Below are 671 nucleotides of genomic sequence, written 5' to 3'. Positions count from 1 at the left end.
CATTACCTCATTTAATTCTTTCAAAACCCCTATGAGCGAAATACCACGTCATCCCACTGACCAGGTGAGAAAACCAAGGCACAGAGAGGTTAAGTGACTTGTCCAGGTCCACACAGGTATCCAATGGCAGAGTCAAGATTAAAACCCAGGAAGGCAAATCAATTAGTTAACTGTGAGATCTCCGCCAAGTCACCGAACCCCTCTGAACCTCAGTTTCTTCATCTATAAAATGGGGGTAACTCTGAATGCCTAGCGCACAGTATTGCGAGGACAGAAATGAGCTAAGCCTCACAAAGCGCTCAGAACAAGTGCCTGGCACACAGCGACTGTTCCACAGCCGAAGATGACTTTTATCACCGCCGTAGTGGTTGTCATCGGCAAGCCTTCCCCTCCCCCTCCGGCCACGGCTTCCTCCCACGCAGTGCCAGCCCGTGACGTGAGGGCAGCCGTCCGCACAGGCTGGGTCTAAGTGGAAACTACGAGGAGGTGGAAAGGGATGTTCGAGGCCCCTCCCCTGCTTCTGAACGGACCCCCGGGGACTGTGCGACTCTCTCCAGCGACGCCGCCCGCCCGCCGCGGATACTGCTCCCGGACAGGGCGCGGAGGTCGCCCCGCACCGAGGAGGCGGTGCGGGGATGGCAGGCAGGGGAGGGGCAGGAGAGGTGTGAAGG

This window comes from Propithecus coquereli, unplaced genomic scaffold, assembly GCF_000956105.1.
Source record: "Propithecus coquereli isolate 6110/MARCELLA unplaced genomic scaffold, Pcoq_1.0 Scaffold81, whole genome shotgun sequence".
NCBI classification, from domain to species: Eukaryota; Metazoa; Chordata; class Mammalia; order Primates; family Indriidae; genus Propithecus; species Propithecus coquereli.
Note: the sequence above shows the minus strand (reverse complement) of the source record.